This window comes from Cantharellus anzutake, assembly GCF_015039405.1.
Source record: "Cantharellus anzutake strain C23 chromosome Unknown EI90scaffold_53, whole genome shotgun sequence".
Taxonomy (NCBI): Eukaryota; Fungi; Basidiomycota; class Agaricomycetes; order Cantharellales; family Hydnaceae; genus Cantharellus; species Cantharellus anzutake.
Window position 1 is genome coordinate 87,660 of NW_024067003.1, and position 14,323 is coordinate 101,982.

A 14,323-nucleotide genomic window follows, 5' to 3' on the forward strand; every position below is an offset into this window, starting at 1 on the left:
GGGGTCGCTATCCAATGGAGATCTCTCCTTTGGGGGGTTTTTGCTGGGGGAAATCTTCCTCGCAGCGTTTCTTTGGTTTCAGGCGAATTCACCTGAAGTTGTATTTGTATTCTCTCATTGTTTTGAGAGGGTGTGAATGAGTTACCTCTCTGTTCGAGAGGTCCATCATAATTGGATGTTTGGCCGAACCTTTGGTACGTGCCAATTCTCCTTCTAATCTCTGAACGATGCCTTCTTTCGGCATTGTCTTCTCCTATCCTTGGGAGAAGGATCTCCTTAGCGTCTCTGTCGAGTCGCTGGTGATATTCCAGTGTGCTTTCACTGGTGGTTCTTTTCGTGAATTTTTCACGAGTTCTATTTATGTCCTGGACCGTGGTCCAGGGGTGTTTATTTGTTTCCTCACTTTTTTGTGAGGAGTTTATTTCCTTCAGCAAATCTGTTTGTTCGCTGATTTTTTCAGTCAACGCATCGATTGCGTTGGCCATTCTTTCTAGAGTTATCTCTAGACGAGCCGTGCTATTATGGTTCGTTTCCTCGATCTTTTTCTGGATCAAGTTTATCGCGTTTATTATGCGCGATTCCTGGTTTTCCAGGAGGAAGTTTGGTTGGGCGAGCAGTGACTCTCCCCAGTTGACATTTCCGCTTCTGGGGGTTCCAGAATGGGTTCTTGGAGTGAACACTCCATGCTCGCTTTGTTTTGGCGAGGCCGTTGGGGAGGGTGCTTCCCTTTCATAGAGGGGTCTGTTCGCTGGTTTCTCCTTATTTTTACGTAAGGCTTCCTCAGCAAACTCCCTCATTTCAGTTCGCCTCCTCTTCATTATCTCGGAGACCTCCTCTGAAGTTGGCGACCTTGCCTTGTCTGGCATGGTGCGTGGGAGTGTAAACAGCGGAGGTTCTTTTGGAGCTTCCGCGCTCTGAGAGATCCTGCTCTCAGGGCGTATTTTCGCACCTTCTCGGGCTTTCAGCCTGAGAAGAAGTTGATCTTCACTTTCCGTCCTCCATTCGGACGGAACCTGGAACAAGTCCAGTAGTTTTTCGGATAGCCGACACGGGGGTTCTTCCCTTTGTTTCCCTTTGTCTGCCTTTGGGGCTTGACTTGGGGATGTGATGGGGAACTCCAGGGGATAGTGGGGCCCTGGGGTTTCCTGCGGCTCTATCTGATCAGCTTTTTGGGCTGATCGTTGGGCGCTTACGTGTTTTTCGCGCAAGTCGATCACCTCGTGAGGAGGTAAGGGATCTTCCCCAGCTTGGGTTAGATCGGTTTGTTGTGGAGTTCTGGGGGTATTTTGCCCCGCACTTACTCCACGTAAGTTTCTAAAGCCTTCAGGGACCAGCCCTGAAGTGGTTGCTAATTCCGGATCGCGTTGATCCTCGTCGTCGTCTGACGACGGCTTCTGGTTTGAATCTCCCATGATGGGAGATTGCGGTTTCTTAATAAACCGCTCGTTTCTTTTTAACGTCACTGCAGATGCGACCTTGCCCTTGCGGGCGTGTTTAGGCGCCATAAGCGCTTCCGAATCAGATGTTGAGATTGTGTAGTTGTGGGTTGTGTTGTAAAACACACCTCATGCACTTAAAAAAGTGTGAGGTCTTAGGGTTGCTCAGCACACAAGGCCGTAAGTGATACAAGATGGTGTATTTTACGGTGGTGTGTAAGCAGTTACCCGGAGGTTCCCGCTTGTCCACGTGACTATATGTATCTAGTTTACATGTGACTCGGGGTTCGGGGCTATTGCCCTGACAGCGGGATAACCTACTATACCCTACACCACCAGCATTTTTGCGGTTTTACGTTCCTTAAGGATTTCCCATATGCGATGATCACCTACCAATGCCAATGGTGCATAAGATCATTTTATTTCATTTATTATGGGGTAAAATTGCACATAACATGCTGGTACTGAATTGGTTCAGCCCAAAAACTACGCTTGGCGCTACTGGCCACCAGAAGAAGATCAAGGGCTCAGAAAATAGAGAAAAATCATAACTATGGATTCCCTGAATTTCGTCCAGATTGACCCAGCCGTTGTGGAACAATGGTGGTGATGATTTCTCATCTTACTGTGAGGTTCCACACAATGTCGAAAGGCACGTGCGGTGGAGCCGAGATCTGTACTTCGGGAAATTGCGAAACTGGTTTTTGGCCCAATATGGAAATCACAAGCCGTACTGAAGCAAACAAACAACCAAAATGCACTCTGGAGTGCTCAGAAAAATTCAGAAAAATCACAAAGGATACGTATGAAGATCCAATTGACACAGGGACTCTCACAAACACTTTTGGGATGTCTAACCCTGTGCACGGGCCAATTTTATGATTCTCATGCCCACCACTCAGTCAAATCTCAACCATTTGGGACAAATTTAGTATCGAGAGAAAGCTACGAACCCAGGGAATTGAATGGAGAGGTCAGGAAAAGATGCTACAGTTAGGAAGAGATGGATGAGTGTAGTGTGATGGTGGACATTGGCAGAGAATGGCAATTATTAGTGGATATGGCCCGCTTATCACCCCTGTTTCTTTTTATTGAACTTCCACATCGGCCATTGGACTTATCGGCTGTACTTAACGGTCCACATGGTGTCCGTAACAACAATCCTTTGTTTTATATTTTTCCTTTCATTTGTTTTCCCACATTATTGCCGTTCCATGTGTTTAAAAGCTTGTACACGTAGGAATGGAAAAGCGACCTCCCTTTTTGACTACAAGAGACTGTAGCACTGAGAGATCCAAGAAAAAGAGGAGAAATTCTAAGCTTGACTCTTTGAGTATTATAAGGAAATCCCTGACAATTGTCCAAGATGGACCAGGGGTACGTAATTCTTAGCGAGTTTTGTGATTGTTTTTGTTTTGTTAGCACCCAGACCAAACCTAGGACGAACTTAGGATATCCCAGACTTCCTCCCCACGAATTTGCTCGCATTTAGGGGGTTAGATTTCTAGCCCGCTTTGTCACGGCCATGTATTCCAGCCCATTAGCTGCCCATCCCGATGCCACCCGAGCCCATTCCCACTATGCAAGCATGAGCACGAGCCCCAACCTCAGCCCTATCCTCCATGAGGACTCCCTGCTCACTCCCCTGCTTGCCCCTAGGCTCCCCTGCACCTGGCCGACTCCCCCACAGCCACACCAACCTTCCCACCTGAGTCTGCCTCTGGCACTGTGCTGAGCATGACTCCTCTACCCTGCCCACTCGGCCCCTACAGGGCCGCTACCATTCCCACACCCGACTCCGGCCCAACTCTGAGTCTAGCGCCGCTACGATACCATCACCACTATCGCAGCCCTACGCTCCTTCCTTTATTTATCTGTTATTGTTTGTTTTGACCCTCAGTCATTGCTGGCCACTATGTGGCCAACCCTGCTCTTTGCTTCCGGACCCTTCGGCCTGGGTCCACTTCCATTCATTCTTCCTCCCTATATATATCTTGTATGATACTTTATTGTACCTTAGCTCTAATATCAATTTGACCATGACCCCCAAGTCCTGAACCCAGCAAGGCAACCCCAGTAAGTCTGAAATGAGGGCCAAGAGACAGCTAGGGGGCACAGCACTCCTTTAGAGTCGCTGAGGCCAAATGCCCTACCCTCGAGCCTTGTTCACAGCATCATGGCCATCACGGCCTATAGCGGCCTGCTAACGGTGACCTTCGGTGCCGACCCCGGACCAGTGTCTAACACACTTGCACCATCCTCTGTCCCATTCATTTCTTCTGTTCCATTTCCCTGGTCTTCATTGCTCTTTTAGTACTTGCCATCCCGCTCCCATCCTGCACTGGACCGACCAGTCCCTTCTCTGTCCTCCTTTCGTATTTATACTTGTAGTTTACTGTTATGGAAATGGGAATTTCCCATTTCTAGCCTCTTATGGGCTCTGTACAGTACAAAGTCACGTGATATATATATATATATATATTAACAACTTATCCAACAACAATCACCCAAGGGCCTCGACGATTGATGTCAGTCAAGGGGGAGTTCTGCTACCACAGTGAACACCTGGCACGGGCCTAAACCTTCACATGGTGCCCCTGTTTAAAACTAATTAGGCCTCTAACATCTGAAGGGAGGATGACGTGGCCACCGTGGTAATGCCAATCAACTGCAACCCCATAAGCCCAGAGCCACACTGGCTGGAGAGATGCAAGAGCACGGGTGCATGTCCCGCCATCAAGCCAACCCTTCCTTTTTCTTCTCACCACTACCTTTTTGGGATAACGAGCGCAATAGTGGCAACGCCAATGGTGACCTCTGTAAGCCCAGACGGGACTGGCCAGAGGACTGTGGGTTCAAGTCCCACCGTCACCCCAACCCTTCCTTCTTTTTCTCTTCTCCACTACCTTTTGGGATGGTGAGGTGCAATAGTGGTAGCGCCAATGGTAGCCTCCATAAGTCCATGGGCAGGCCGGAGGAGTGCAGGTTCAAGTCCTGCCATCACCCCAACACCCTTCCAATTCATCTTTCTCTCCACTACCTCTTCGTGACGAGGCGCGATAGTGGTAGCGCCAACGATAGCCCCATATGCCGACAAAAAGTTGACTGCAAGGAATGCAGGTTCAAGTCCTCAACACTTTCATTTCTCTCCACTACCCCTTCTACCAAAGGCCTATCTGCCACATGCCTTTATTCAACAAGCATGAGCAAGATGCCACCAACACCCATCGCCTTTTGCTGCCACTGGAACATTCACCAGCCAACCGTGACATAAACCCGTGAAAGCACCCTCCAACTCACCCACCCGCAAGAACCGCACACTCAAACATTGACTTAACCATAGGCACACAGCAGCAAAACATGCGACCCCAACACTGGGGGTCGCGTGTCCTTTTCTCTATCCAACCTCTTTCCACCTCCATTCTCCCTCACCCGTTGTTCAATCTCAGTGCAGGGGTCGCATGCCCCTTTATGTGTTATTGCTTCATCTCACTTTATTCTCCTTCACACCATTGATTACTCGATGTCTCATACTTCCTAGGTCAAACAAATTCCTTTCTTCACATCCTTATGTTCTCCAAACTTTTTTCACCCGAGTCACTATAGTATGGCATATGCCGATAGGCACGGTTACGTACTCTAAAATGAATCCATCCATCCATCCATCATCCATCCAACAATCACCCAAAACAAGACTATTCAAAATAGTAATCCTCGAATGCACATGGCAAATTTGGAAAGCGAAATGCCGTAGAGTCATGAACCGGACAACCCCCACCTCTCCAAACAACGCATACAATGCCCTGAAAGCAGGCCTCAACGACAAACTCCAACTAGACATCGCGCTGACAAACCGGAAGAGATATGGTCGCAAGGCCCTTCCAGCCAAACTGGTCCTCCATACCTGGAGCGGAAACCTACACGAAGAATACAAACTACCGGACAACTAGCTAAACAGCAATTAGGTTTTTAGTGGGTATACCGCCCCATGATCGGGGCCGGGAGTCCCACACAGTGACGAAACAATGCATTTCCTCACGGTGGCAGATCCGGTCTAATCCTACCGGGAACTTGTATTTCCCAAACAAACTCCAAATACATTCATTGTATTGTGAAAGCTACTGAGGATGTCCTGAAGGGTGAAGTCCAAAGGCTATTGGAGGGCATTCCCAGAGGTTGGTGGGCCCACATCAACATCGACCATCTTGAGACAGTGGAGGCACTCCAACGAATGGTCGTGCTCAAACACGACAAGCTGGTGGCCACTGAAGAGTTCAGCATTGATGTGTCAGAGTCTGGCAGACTGTCAGAGATGGAAGCACTGTCAGAAGATGGACTGAAGACGGATGGGGTTTCTGTCTGAGTTGGGGTTGGAGATTGTGGCAGAGGTCTGTTGGAGCGCACATGCGTGGATATGTGGGTGGAAATGTGCAGCGCATCCGGAAGCACTGTTCAAGGTTAGCAGAGTGGGATCGCGGCCTCAGCAACTCAGGTGGAGTGCTGTGCCCTGAGCTTGATGTTTGGGGGAGATCCTGTATTTACAAACTGACACTTACAGTGAACTTCAAACAAGACTTGCGGGCAGAGTGGACCTGTAGGAGGAGTGCAGACTCTGCAAGCACGGACTCAGAGGGGGGGAAGCCCCCTTTGCAGAAGGAGGGACTCAGACCAGACAGGGGGGGTATTCTAGTTGATTTCAGACTGAGGTCCCCGAAAGTATTTACAAGGTATAAGTAGGTAAGAGAACTCAAAAGAGGGACCAGTCGGTCCGGTGCAGAAATAAGCGGAAATGAGTGGGGACTTGTCAAACTAAACCAAGGATGAGAACCTGGAAAATGGGAGGCAAGGAATGAATAAAGTCAAAGCAGATCAAGTACCAATATTGACAGATTAAATGAATGAATAGGAAAGTGCAATAGCACATGGATCAAGTGCCAATATTGGCAAGTTAAGCGAATGAAATGGGTGAACATGATAGGCACTCAGCAAGGAATGAATGAATGCTGCCAAGTGGCAAAAGGCCAAAGGAAAAGCAGGGTCAGCGTGCAGCACCGACACAAGTCCGCAAAATGGGATGCAGGAATCAGCACAGCACTGATAAGTCCGCAACGGAGGGTGGTCCATCAGTGCTATCACAAATGAGGACAGCATGATGGACAGCAAAGGTATGGAGGGGAGTGTTGACCTGACTACAGGGTGTGGAGGTCAACCAGGAGTGGCAGGGGTGCAGAGGTGGGCAGAGGTCTGGATGTGAAAGATGTGTGGAATATGGAAGATGCAAAATATGCGGAGGATGCGGAGGCAGGGATGTGAGACTGAGTTGCGCTATAGGCCTAGGAGGAACCAGAGGGACTGGATGCCGGGAGCACCAAAGGCTCGGGAACTGGAAGTGAAGTTGGAATGCTGGCAGGGTCTAGGGTCTGATTGTTGGCAAAGTCTCGCTTATAGGGCAGGGGACCAGACATCGGATTGAGGGCTGGTTGGATCAGGTTTCGGGTCAGCAGATTCACCTATCAGCATTGATTTGCCACTGATGGAGCCCCAGGATTTGTCAGTCATGACACGATGCCATTGCCAATAAGGTTGCCAGGTTGAACTTTGAAAAGAACAAATGTGGAACAGATTGAGTAGAAGCACGAAGTGCAGCCGCAGTGTTGGAGAGCCACACCTACCCCATGAGTGATTTCAAATCACGTAAGAAGCTGCCTTGACCCTGTAGACATTGTGGGAGTGCCCTGCACTGGGACAATGACTGTCCACCTCGTAAGGCAGACCAGACCAAGAGTGATCGCAAGGATCAAGGTGGCCCTTCCAAGTTGGAGCATTCCTATCGATGGGCATATACCACCTTGGTGGAAGGGCAGGAAGCGGAATTTGCAGTCGCTTACACCGAGTTTTGTACCCTGTCCGACTCAGATCCTGTGGACATACTAGATGTAGAGAGTCCTGAAGAGACGCCTGATGCCTACCTTGCTGCATGTGCTTGGGGTGAAATTCCCCATGAGGAGAAACACACCGGCGCGACCAGGACTGTGGGTGAAATCTATGAGGCATGCAAGTTGTTCAATTGTCCCCCAGGTCAGCAGTCCCTGGGATCCGATGCGTGTAGAGTGCGATGTCGTGTGAATGCCATCAATGGCCACGAGGTCAAGGCGTTGGCTGACTCTGGAGCCACCTGCATGCTGATGTCTGCTGAACTATTTGATCGCATTAAAAGCGAAGGATCCAGACTTCGGCAAGGGATGAAGCTGAATCTGGTCCAGTTGACTGGAAAGGCCAAATGCCAGGGTTACATAGTCATAGATCTTTATCTACCATCGCAGCTGGGGCACATCCTGTTGCATGACATGGAAGTCTATGTCCTCAAGGGCATGACGGTTCCATTGCTTATAGCTGAGGATGTACAGACAACCTACCAGCTGCACATGATGTGCCTGCCTGAACACGAATATTGGCAGGTCACAGATTCAGAGCACCAGGTTCCCCTCAGGAGCCAGTTGCACCATTGATCAGTTTATCAAGTGATGCTATTACCAGATGCACCAGCCAAGGTCAAGAAGACAGCGAAGTCAGGAACTGGGTGCCTGAAGCTAGTTGAAGATGTGACCCTAGAACCATAGCAGTTATGACAGCAACTTGGGAACACGTTTGGTCGAAGGTTGGAGCAGCCAGTGGAGCCCAGGAGACTATTTGCCACCACCCATCATGCTGGTAGACACTCGGAACCCTGTCCGATTGCCTCTGACCAACCCAAACCTGTACCCGATCAGAGTCCCCAAGGGTGAAATCATCGCCACTATGCAATGACCACAAGAGGTCCTAGACCATGCAGACCAATTGACTGAGCACCAGCTGCACAAGTTCACTAGGAAAGGCGCACTGTATCAAGCCATGATCACTGGCTTATCGACCGAAAAACAACCAAAAGTCGAGGTGGATGCCCTCAAGTCTCTAGTCAGGCCCAAGACTGCAGAGACACCACCAGGGGAAGAGACATGGCCAGAAGCATTGACCCAAGTTGTGGACAGTAACCCAGAGCTATCCTTCGATGAAAAGGAGCAGCTGAAAAGGATTGTGCAGCATCATGCCAAGGCTTTTGCCACGACCGGTAACTTGGGACATTACGACACCCAGGTCTGCATATTGTTGAAGCCTGATGCCAAGCCCATCTCTCTCTCTCCTTACCATGCATCACCACTAAAGAGGGAGATCATCGATAAGCAACTAGACTCTTGGTTGGAACTAGGAGTGATAGAGCCATCACGAAGTCCCTGGGGTGCTCCTGTCATAATCGTCAGCCAAAAATGGAAGAACCAGCTGTGCATAGACTGGTGCAAGCTCAACGAAGTTACTATACCCGACGAATTCCTTATTCCAAGGCAGATGGACATCTTGCAGGCTCTGTCAGGGGCCCAGTACATGTCCACCTTCAACGCCCTGTCTGGATTTACACAGCTCAAGTTCGATCAGGAGTCAAGAGACAAAATGGCCTTCCATACTCACAGAGGGCTATACCAATTCACCAGAATGCCTTTCGGTTGGAGGAATGGACCCCCAGTGTTCCAGAGAGTGATGCAGGAGGTCTTGGCTCCCTTCCTATGGCAATTTGCCCTGGTTTATATAGATGACATTGTGGTCTACTCGCTCTCCTTCCACCAGCACCTAGAACATTTAGATAAGGTTCTGGGATAGAATCAGCTAACCTTACACTCTCCCCACCCAAGTGTCACATGGGATACCAGAGTCTCCTGTTGTTGGGACAAAAGGTCTCTTGACTCAGACTATCCCCTCATCACAAGAAAGTCTGCACCTTGCTTGAACTCAAAGAACCCCGCAACCAGAAGGCACTGTGCATGTTCTTAGGGATGGCTGTATACTTTTCAGCATTTATACCCCAGTACTCACTCATAGCATGACCGTTGTTCGACTTGTTAAAGGATGGTGTGCCTGGGATCTGGAGTGAGGACTGCAAGTGAGCGTTTTCCTTGCTCAAACACTCACTGGCCTCGGCCCCTGTCAGGGGGCATCCGATGAGAGGTTTAGGTTACCAGCTCTATACAGATGTGTCTGACATGGCGCTGGCGGGAACCCTCCAACAGATACAACCCATACTCATCAAGGACCTGGCAGGCACCAGGACCTATGACAAGTTGAAGCAAGCACATGACCTAGGGAACCCAGTGCCCCACCTTGTAAAGAAGTTGAGTGTCGAACATGACGATCGTCCTCCAAGGATGGGCTGGGCACCTAACTTCGAGGAATCCATGGTCCATGTGGAAAGAGTGATAGCTTACTAGAGCCGCACCTGTAAGGGCCCAGAAACCAGATATTCAGCCACAGAACGTGAGGCTTTGGTGGCCAAGGAAGCGTTAGTTCGTTTTACACCATTTATCAAGGGTGAAAGACATTCCTGGTCACCGACCATGCAGCCCTACAGTGGGCCAGGGCCTTCGAGAAGTACAACCACCATCTAGCAGCTTGGGGATTAGTTTTCACGGCATTCCTGAACATGATTATAGTACACCACCCGGGTTTGGTGCATTTTAATGTGGATCCACTGTCAAGACTGTCCTGGACACCCGAGGCATTCAGCCCTGAAGTGGAAGGGTTGCCCAGCCTAGAGATGAGTCTAGCACAAGGGGACATAACTCAGCCCTGGGCAGACTATTTACATAAGGACCAAGCGAAAAGGACCCTCATGGTCACCTGATCAAGGTCTATTGCAAGTGAGAAGTTGGACCTGTCTGGCGACCCTGATATGGAGAGCCAAGGGGAGAAAGGTCCAGTTTCCAACCTCCAGATGAGCCTTGCCCCGGAGGTCACAAAGGAGTTTCAACTCACCTATCTCTCAGATGAAGAATTTGGCGATACCTACAGCAAGTTGCTTGAAGGTTCCTTGGGTGGTGGGGCACACCAGATCTTGGATGATGGTTTGCTATTGTGGGATGACCCCCAGGCCAGCCAACGAGTGTGCATGCCAGCTTGTCTGAGACCCTTGGTCCTCAAGGAGTTCCATGACTTACCCCATGAGGCCACTCATGCGGGGGTAGAGAGAACCCTCAAGCGTCTGAAGGCCAAATGTCATTGGAAGCACCTCAGAAAAGATACTAAGCAATACGTGGAGACGTGTGATGTATGTCAAAAGATCAAGCATGACCGAGGCAAGGCCCCTGGTCTGCTGAAGCCCTTGCCAGTGCCTCATTTACTGTATCATACAATAACGCTAGACTTCATAACGGGTCTCCCAGCAGCAAAGAGTGTTGTTCATCTTGATGCCATCCTAGTGGTAGTTGACAAGCTCACCAAATATGGACATTTCATCCCTTGCGCTTCTACAGTAGATGCACGAGGTTCGGCTGATCTGCTGTGGCACCACATAATCAAACATATGGGACTACCCATGGTCATAGTCAGCAACAGAGACCTGACATTCCTCTCAACCTTCTGGACTTCCCTAGCTTGTCATTTTGATACTAAACTGGCGATGTCCTCTGCTGCTCACCCCCAAACAGATGGTCAGATGGAAGTCATGAATCAACAACTGAAAGTCATGCTAAGAGCTTTCATCAATAAGGACCGAGACGACTGGCATGAATATTTGGACGTCCCCATGTTGGCATATAACAACAGCCCTCACACAGCCACAGGCGAGACCCCAGCCTCGCTACTCATGGGATTCCGACCCCATCTTCCCAGTTCATTCCTTGTCCTGGAAGAAGGTCTCAATGTCAGGGCAGAGGAGAGGGTGAAAGACCTAAATCTTCGACGAAAATGGGCCCATGAAGCCATCTTCAATGCCCAACAATCACAGATTAAAGCTTATAATTCTAAACGCAAGGAAGTTATATACAGCATAGGCGACCTAGTTCTCATCGACCCCCACAAGTTAAACCTCCTAGAAGCAAAAGGGGAAGGGCGCAAGCTGATGCAGAGACACATAGGACCCTTTGAGGTAACAGAGGTGATTAATGACAACGTGTATCGGCTAAGGCTCCCTGACTCCTACCTGATGCACAATGTGGTCAACGTGGCTCACTTAAGGCCATACCAGCCCACAGGAGATGACTCACGACCCCACCTATCCAACCCTAGAGATGACATTACAGCCTCGGAGGAGTTCGAGGTGAATGATGTGGTGGGGCACAGGAGATGAAAGGGGAAAACGTTATTCAGAGTTTGGTGGAAAGGGTATGGAGCCCAGGAAGATACGTGGGTGGCAGAAAGAGACCTCAGAAACGCACCCAAAATACTGGCAAAATATAAATCAAGGACTGGCTTGAGCAGACACTATTAAGGGCCTACTGCCCAATTGAGCGAAGTCGGGACATCCCGAGTCGGAGCCAGATCACAGCATCAACCAATCATCGCTCACTCCTGATCACTATCGATCTCTCCCACTTCTCAACCTCGTCCCATGTCGCTAGCCTTAGCCAGCATCAGCCAAAGGCCCACCCCCAGCAACTCTGTTGTGATCACTGACACTCATAGAGTGGATCATGCCGGACTAGAAGCCATTGAGATCGATGTGGAGCTGTTCAAAATCGCTTCATCGCATAGTATGTGGTTGAATGGTCAGTTTGGGGCATCAGATCCCATATTCTCCTACGTACCTGTTAGAAGCCTGGGCTCTGGTCCTCATCTGCTCGATCGACTATGGTTACTGGTTCCAGAAGACCATCATCTCAACGAGGTGGAAGTATTGAAAGAAAACCATAACCAAAACCTACCACCCAGAACCCTTACCCCACTGCTAGAGCGTTGGCAGGCAGCCAAGATGGCCGCACTCGCAGCTGAAGCCCACTCATCCCTACAACTACCAGCAGAACTGCATGATGTCATCTACAGAGTGGAATCGGAAGCTGGAGGAGACCACAAACAAGATCGAAACGCTTTTGCCTTCCAATTCACTCCATGGCAGCATCCGATTATCATAGTGGCTCGATATACCTACATCTTATGCATTATCTCTCTTCTTGTGGCATTCATTAACTTCGTCCAGGCACGAGACCACCTGTTGCCAGATTCCATCAATCTGGATCGGGAAGTAGACTGGTTCGAACCTCCAAAAGGAATAATTGTCGAGGACAGCTCTGTCAACAACCAAACCACATTGGAATTGCTCAAGCTGACACTGTATGTGGTGTGTGGGTTGGCCTGTTGCTGGAAAAAGGGCAACCACCTGGAAAATTTTGACTCACCAGACCACGCTGCCAGGGCACAGTCCCTCATAGCTCGGCACCTTGGAGCCTCAAGGTTACAATGGTTCTTCGACTGACCCATGTGGGAAGGCCTCCCAGACCCATTACCAGGGATGGAGGATCGAGACTCTTATTTGTGAAAGCTGACATGGCCTGGACCACCCACATCCAGTCAAGATCTTTCCACTCTCAAGCTGGTCGACAGGAGGCAATACCATAGAGCTTTCTATTACGTGGACACGGGATGATTTATGACTTGTAACAAGGCTTCAGATGTGGTGTTGGAAGACAATGCGGAACGCCATCTACTACAACCTAACCAACCAATGGTCATTGATGACGACGTCGAGCCGCAGAACAAAGACCTTACCATCCATGACCTTGCTGTCCTGGATTCCTTTCCTCCTTCCCCTGAATGGCCTGGAACTGGCGATTCATTGTTCTCGCCGAATTTTGGGACACTGTCTTCCTTGCCGGTTCCCCTTTCCTCAACCGCATCGTCCGCCTCATCCTCCCTCTCGAACACCTCAAGCCTGGCTCGTTGGCAGAGACTCCCAAGAGAGGAGAGGAGGTTGAATCCTTACCCCAGGTCTAGAAGGGTGTGTGTAGCAAACCATCCCGATCCACCATGCTGGCATATGCGAGACAAGCCATATAACTCTGGGGCTGACCCGTACCATCTGGAGGACCACAGCTGTGAAAGATCTTGGCATTGGGAATCCTCCTGAGACTCACTAGTTCGGAGGGAACCTCAAACGAAATCAAGATCCCCAAGTGCAAGGGGTCCCTCATCGAGCTTAGTGCTGTATTGATCTCCTTCAACGTCCTCAGCTCCGTGCGTTGCCCCTGTTGCCCTGCCAGTGAATCCCACCTGGGTAGTGGACAGCAGCTCAAACATGGCCATACCTGCATTCGTGGTCAATCTGGCCGCACCTCCTCCCCAGGCCCCATATCCGGTGCTGCCTTCTTACCATCATGGAAATGTGCCACCTTCCTACATGTCCTCATTGCATCCATGTGATGATCCCTATGATTATCCTTCCATTCGGCGCCATTCACAATCTAGGAGCCGTTCCCCTCATCGAGACGATCGTTGACGGCATGGCCCTCATCTGCCCTGACACAGTCGGTAGAGACTGGGGGGTGATGTTATAGGAATGGAGTCTCTCACAACTGTGTCGACTGAACATCAACCACAGCAGGTCCTTGTCCACATCCTCCCATCTCTTTCTTACATTCTCTCCATTCCCCCCTTTCCACTCACTCCATGCCAAGCTTTCCCTTATTGGGTTTTGGTGCTGGTCAGATTATTTATTCCATTTCGCGAGACTTCTCATGATCATTCATATTCAATAGTTAGCGTCACATTCATGAACGGCTACAGCTGAGAAAGACAGAACTTAATGAATAACACACTCCCACCTTCTGTGCAACAACTGTAAACCTCCTTGTGCCAACATTGTAACATCTGTGTAAGGTTGTATATGTCTCAGTCACCATCTATATGGGTCATCCCTACCGAGGTTGACGACTCTAGCCATGGATCGTCAAGTTCGCACATGACTCAACTCAGGTATGCACGAACATCTTCTGTTACGACTCAATTGCTTGCCCAGGTACTGGGCTCTTGTCTGTCTCACCACACAGTGAGAATCTGGTTAACTCTATAGATGGATTAGTACTCAATAC